Source organism: Porites lutea, chromosome 9 (genome assembly GCF_958299795.1).
Source record: "Porites lutea chromosome 9, jaPorLute2.1, whole genome shotgun sequence".
In the NCBI taxonomy this organism is placed as follows: Eukaryota; Metazoa; Cnidaria; class Anthozoa; order Scleractinia; family Poritidae; genus Porites; species Porites lutea.
This window is the reverse complement of record NC_133209.1, coordinates 4,478,334-4,485,000: the sequence shown is the minus strand read 5'-3', so window position 1 is coordinate 4,485,000 and position 6,667 is coordinate 4,478,334.

Here is a 6,667-nt window from a genome sequence, read left to right as displayed (position 1 = left end):
CGATTTGGAGGGAGTCGCGAGAAGTCACGCCTGAGTGGCACTCGAAAGAGGAGCGAGAGAAGGGGGATCCAAGGGGCTTTTTTCTCCGCCCCTCGCGGCTTCGCCGTTCATTCGCGCGTTCTCTCAAAGCTCGCTTCACTTGCTAGAAATGAAGAGCTTGCTCGCAGGCCAACAGAACGACGCGAACTACTCTGCAAATCCGAACCATGAGCAAAATCAAATCATCATTTGATGGAAAATAACCCTTGCGTGATATTGTTTGCCAGCATCAAGCTGGTCAGTTTTCCTACTTGTGTTGCTACCGTTAAAGCAAATACCATTACAAGGGGTCCTACAGTTTACTTAAAGAATCGTTATGCATAATTTAAGGTAAAGTAGCAAAGATCTGCCACTTTTCAATCTTTGGCATTATTTACGTCTATTTCTGAAGCATTTTGGGATAAACTGTAATGAGCTCGTGGAAAAAGGCGCTCGAATGTTTTGTTTTTATTTGAAAGTGTGTGAACAAATGAAGCTGGATCTATGACGTTCGTTTCTTGTTTCAGGGGCTTGAAGCCCATACCGTTTCATTATCACATGTTTTTTTTTTGTCAGAATAAACTAATGTTCAATTTTTTATCGCAAAGGCGTTACAAGGTGACTGTCTTTTTTCGAAGGGCTGCATTGGTAGCTGATCGCTTTGCATTTCTTCTTAAAGGGGTCAAGCGTGTTGGCATAAATTGATACATGACCTGAAAGTCTTGATTTGCGTGATCGATTTTTCTGAAGATTTGGCTTTTTCCAAGCTTTGCCAACCACGCCGTATACCAAATCAGTACGTTCCTATTTACTGTTACGAGCCCTAAGTCTCTGATAATGAATCAAGAAAAAATGATTTAAGACAACCCAAAAGTTTCAACTCATTTATTCAATTTTCCGACTTAGCCTTTAGCTTCAACTTTCAACTTTATTTAAATTTGGAAATATAGCAAAAGTTACATTGGGACTGGCCTGCAGTTAGCGAGGCTATTCGAGGCAGGCCAAGCTACATAATTTACAACAAACTAGACAAATACAAAGAAATTAGGCGTTATATAAGTATATCTATTATTCCACTATTACGTCATTTTACCATATAAGGTCAAGAGGACAAGCAAAATACGAGGCCGTAATACACCGTAGTGTCCTGGTTTAACCGGTTTACAACAGGGCGAATACCGGCGGATGCAAAAGGAGCAACTGTGGCTGACAGAATCAGGATGTTTTGGATACTCTCATTAGAAAATAGAAGCCTAAATACCATTTTTCTTTTGCAGTAAAATAATTAACCTCTCATTCAATGGTTTGGCATATAATACGCGCGAACATTTTGCTAATTGTTAACGTCATTCTCACAGACAGAATCAGGATGTCTCTGAATACTCTTACCAGAAAATAGAAGCCAATTGCCAGATAATTTTTTTTTTGTAGTGGAATAATAAACCTCTTATTCGATGGTTTAGCATATGATACGAGCGGACATTTTGCTCATTGCTCGTATTTTTCCTCGCCCCTGCGGGGCTCGGAATAATTCTTCGCAACTCGCAAAATATCCGCACGTATTATATGCTAAACCATCGAACAAGGTGTATATATTTTACATTACATAGATACTATTCTACTTAAATGCAAGGACAATATTAAAGTGAAATTTTAAAAATAACATAAAATGAAAATAAAGGACAAGAGAATTACTTTTTATTTTCACGATGATCGTATCCACATCAATATAGGAGTCTTCAGTTTCAAGGAAATCGAGTAGCATTTCTTTAAGTGATCTTTTAAAAGCTTTTTTCGGTCTTTCTTTAAGAATTTGAGGTATCCCATTCCAAATTTTGACCCCAACACGCGAAAAAGCATTTCGTTTGACATTGAGTCGAAATTCTTTAGCATAAAAATGTTCATAGGTTGAGGCACGTGTGTTGTAAGTATGAACACTAGAAATTCGAGAGAAGAGTTTCGAAATATTATCCGGAGCAGTGTTTTTATTTACATCATACATAAGACTACAAACGGACTCATAATATAGAGAGGGTCTCAATGGGGTTAACCGATAGGCGTAAAACGGCCAAAAATTTAGTCGATAGCCGTAAAAATTGAAAAATTTTAACCGTTAGCCGTAAATAGGGTAAAAAAGAGTTAACCGTAAAATACTGATTGTTCCCTAGAGTTGCTACTTTTAAGGAAGGTACTAAACTCACTTATGGTTGCGTTTTTTATTTCCCGGCTAGTGTTACTCTGTACGCACGTTAGGCAAAGCGCCTTTTAGGTGTTGACCAAGACCTAGGTTGCATTTCCGCCGCTCTCTTGGGGAACTAATTTTTTTTTTCCATAGGGAAAATGGATTAATGGATTGCTGTGGATTAATATTTGCGATTTTCAGGAGGTCGTGCCCTCGAAACACTAGTGAAACAACACGCAGATAGAGATGTCACTGTTTGTAAAACACGTTGCCGATAAACAACATTTCCCGTTTTTCTCTGACGCTACGGTTGACATTGCCATGCCTAGTCCCTGTACGGCTTCTTCCCACGCAATCTCGGGAAAACTCGCTCGGACCACGTGACCCGAAAAGAATTAGGCGCGCGGAATGATGGGGCCTACGGACAAGCGGGTAACGGCAGACAGTCGTTCCGTGAAGTCCTTCGCTATCATTAAAAACACTGGTCACCGGAATTTTGGTTTTGGCCGTTTTCACACTAGAGGTAGAAATGGATTATCCGTCTGAGACTAGCCTGTGTACAGTCGTCCCCTTCCCGACAGACACCCCTTCTCCGATTTTTCCTGAGGGGAGTGGGCGGCTGTACACAGGTTATCTGGAACGGATAATCCCGTCTTCAAACTGTCCTTCGAAATTGACGGATAAAGTCAGGCGGATTTTTCATTCAAAATCAAAACCCTTTCCATTTCAAATTAAGACGTGTTACCTATCTGACGCGAATTATCAAACGGATAACTTATCTCACATCCGTCTGTAGTGTGAAAACAAACATTTCTGTCATGATTAATTTTTCCTCCCCCTGCCTTGAGTTAGGCGTTTGATCACATGTCTGCTTTTGCTTTTTCGCAAAGATTATTTTTACATTGACTATTGACATTTCTATGCGTAAAATAATATTTAAAATGGAATACTTTATAAAAAGTATGATCCATCAAATGTTAAAATTTTTCAAAAGAATAACTTCATTTTATCCCGTGATGATCCTAAGACCTTTATTTTGCTTTGAAGATACAAAGAATACAGGTTTATTAAACAATTATTGGATGAGGTTGAGCACGATATCATGAATTATCAAAACGAGGTCTGTGTTATCTGCCGAGGCAGAAGGCTGAGACAGATAATGCAGACACGAGGTTTTGATAATTCATGATATCATGCGAAAACCGAATTCAATAATTGTTTTATTATACATTTTTTGAACAATAGGCAAAAGAAGATATTCATCTGTTGAAAAATGGCTTTATTTCAAAACTAAGGTGAAAGTGACACTGATAAGCTTAACCACTTATCGTTTAAAAATTTTAAAATACAATAATAAAACCTTTGTCTGAATAAAGTATACATTAAAATAGAAAAATCCTTAAAAATAAACATTAATTGAAAGTCTCTGTTCAGCCATCTGTTTCTGAGGAGAACACTCCAAGGGGCTTGGTAACCAGGCAGACGTTGAACTTGACATGATAAATGCAATGTCTGCAGCAGATATTGCATTTATCATGTCAAGTTGACAAGCTATTGTGAATTGATTGAATGCTCTCGACCAATCAGATTTTTCATATTGAGTCTGATGTATAATAATAATATTTAACTCTTTGAAACAAAAGAAATTAATTATTAAATTTTGTTAACCGTAACTGAAAAAAATTAACCGATAGCCGTAAAAGAGCCAAAATTTTAGCCGATAACCGTAAAAGCCACCACCCCATTGAGACCCTCTATAGAGACTGTAAAGGTAGAATTTTTGCATTGACAAAAAAAGGTATTGCGTGGTCGTTTGTTTCAGCAAAATCTATTAAACGCAGTGCGCGTTTTTGAAGGACAAGAATTTGGTCAAGGAAAGTTTTACACGCGTTGCCCCAAGAGATAAGACCGTAAGTTAGATAAGGTGTAATTAGTGACTGATAAATATTTAAGATGGTGCAAGTGGGAACAATATGTCTTAATCTCGCAATCAGCCCAATTGTTTTACCTATTTTATTAGCAACAGAGTGAATATGGGTCTTCCAAGATAGATTTTCATCGATCAACAGTCCAAGATACTTAATAAAGTTTTTGCGTTCAAGGGTAACCTTTTTATTGCTTTCATTGTCAAAAATATTAACCTGGGGATCGTAGTTGAGTTTTTTTTGGTATGGACGAAAAATTACATAGTTTGACTTTTTGATATTCAGAGAAAGTTTGTTTGAAGTCAGCCAGTTATACAAGTTGTGTAATTCTGCATTTACTGTTAGTTCCAGTGTCTTTAAATGTTTACGAGCATAAAGAGCATTAGTGTCATCAGCAAAAAGGAAAAATTGGAGTTTGCTCGAACAATTTTGGATGCCATTTATATAAAGCAAGAAGAGAAGTGGACCTAGGACAGAACCTTGGGGTACACCGCAATTGATATTTAGTTTACTAGATATATGAGAGCCGATTCAAGTACTTCGTGTGCGATTAGATAAATAAGAGGAAAACCATTGATTGACAATTCCACGGAAGCCATAATAATTTAATTTACCAAGTAAAATAGTATGATTCACAGTGTCAAAGGCTTTTTTTAAGTCAATAAAAACACCACATGAAAAGAGTTTTTTGTCCATATTGGTTTGTATAGTTTCTACCATGTCAAGAATAGCATGTTGGGTTGAGTGAGCTTGACGAAAACCATATTGAGACGAATATAATAGACTGTGCTTTTCAATAAAGTCCCTCATTGTGTCGTACATAATTTTTTCGAAGATTCTTTTGAAATTTGATAATAATGAAATTGGCCTATAATTAGAAGTGTCGGTCTCGTCGTCAGCTTTGAAGATAGGTATAATTTTAGATATTTTAAGTTTTGGGGGGTAAGCCCCAAGAGAGACAGATGTATTGAGAATATCTGAAAGAACTGGAGATATGACTTCGCTTGAGTATTTAAGAAGTTGAGTAGGACAGGAGGATAAGCCATGCGATTTGCTGTTTGGTATAGATAAAATTTGAAATTGAATTTTGGATGGAGTTACAGGTATGAAGAAAAACGAAAGTTCTGGCGAACTGGAGTTTCTTAGGTAGTCTATGAAGGGACGCTTTGCCGGTGGTAGTTTGCTTGCTAAGATGTTGCCAACATTTGAAAAATGTTTATTTAAGATATTAGGTATACGCGAGGAATCATTAGTAAGGTTATTGTTGTTATCTGGGTCTTTTAATTTACTAACAGATTTACACTTTCTTTTGCAGCGATTTAATAATTCATTTATGCCTTCCCATGTTTTTTTTTTATATTACTTAAATTGTTATAAAAAAAAGGCGCAGTAATAGTGTTTCTTACTCAAACGTATAAGACTGCAAATTTTATTTCGATAATATTTATACTTTTCCTCATCGCCAATTTGGTACAGTCTGTTTTTTTCTTTGATTGACGTTCTTATACCTTTTGTAATCCAAGGCTTAGAAAATTGTTTAATCCTACGTCGAGAAGGGGTTTTTATCGGGGCATGTTTATTTATAATTTTAGTAAAATTTCTATAGAAAGTTGAAAATAGCTCGTCTACATTATTTGCGTGCGTTTTAATGATGCAGCTACAGTCGATCGTAGCAAGGTCGCTGTTAAGACTATCGGGATTGAAATGCGAAAGATCGCGTTTTTTAATTTGCTTCCGTTGAATTTTATCTCTTGTTGATGTCAAAATACAAAACTGCGAAAAATGATCGCTGACATCAGTAATGAGATTACCGCTGATTAGCACCTGCTCAGGATTGTTCACAAAAATGTTATCGATTAAGCTTGCAGAATTTTTGTGAACACGTGTTGGTTTGTCAATAGTTGGAAGGAGTTAACAACTTTGAAGAGCCAGTAAGAAGTCGCGACTGTAATTACAGGTTTCGATTTTTTGAAGACATAAATTAAAATCACCTAAGAGACATAAGTTCTTCCCTGTCGAAGTAAATTTGTCGATAGTCTCTTCCAAGTATTTAAGAAAGCTCTCTGGAGAATTATGTTGACGATATAAGACTCCACAGATTACGTTTTTCTTCTTAACAAAAGAAATTTCTATCCACAATGCCTGAAAAGATTCGGTGGAAGTTTTTTCTGAAACTGAATAACTAAGTGTTTCATAGACAAAGAGGCCTACACCACTACAGCTTGGTTACAACTTTTACAACAAGTACTTAAAACAAGTCAGTTTACAAGTTATTGAATCACTACATAACTTTAACTTCTTGCAGCTGTTCTCGATATTACTTAGTGGAAATTTTGATCACGTTTAATGTGATACATACCAAGCAAATTCTGTGACCTATGTACTGCAAGTGCACGTGAATCAAAGTCAATTAAAAATAACAAGATCAATCGCTCAACAATTTCCTATCAAACGGCGTACTGTTGCGCCTTTTACGAAAGCCTGAAACCATGATTGACTATTTAAAATCATTAAAAACTCCAATTACCACGATAGAAGCAAA